A 633-nucleotide genomic window follows, 5' to 3' on the forward strand; every position below is an offset into this window, starting at 1 on the left:
GTGATGCAGGTGAAAAGGGGGAGGAGTGTCCTGTGATTTATTCCCCCCTGTGATTTATACCCCCTGTCTGTCACCATGGTATTGTCATGGTGATCATTTGTCATTCAGATTGTGAAAACAGTCCACCTGACAAAGGTAGGCGCCAACCACTGCAGCTGAGTATATGTGAACCTTCCTCTTCAACTACTCCTGGGAAATTTCACTCCGGGTGCATAATTACTCAGAAATGTCAGGAGATAGTTGGTTTTTGTGGTATGTGACTGAGGAGATATTAAAAACTAGTTATGAATGAGTCAAGGATGAATTAAAAAAAATAAATGAATTAATAAAGTGATAGTTGAGGAGGAAGATTTGTGAATTTAAATCAGGGTATTTCCCTCAAAATACCAAAGCTGAAACTTGAGAACTTTGACCTGAAGCTGAAAGAGCTGTTGTGTACTACTGCAATCAGATTGTTGTTTAATTTGTTTAGTTAAGTATTGTTGAGTCTTCCATAAAATACTTCAAAGCATGTCTTTAAATCGATAACCAAACATAACACAACCTATCGTTATAGGTTGTTATTTAAATGATCAATATTTATTATATATATATATATATATATATATATATATATTAGGTCCAAGAAAATAA

The sequence above is a fragment of the Cynoglossus semilaevis genome, chromosome 15 (genome assembly GCF_000523025.1).
Source record: "Cynoglossus semilaevis isolate Cse_v1.0 chromosome 15, Cse_v1.0, whole genome shotgun sequence".
Lineage (NCBI taxonomy): Eukaryota > Metazoa > Chordata > Actinopteri > Pleuronectiformes > Cynoglossidae > Cynoglossus > Cynoglossus semilaevis.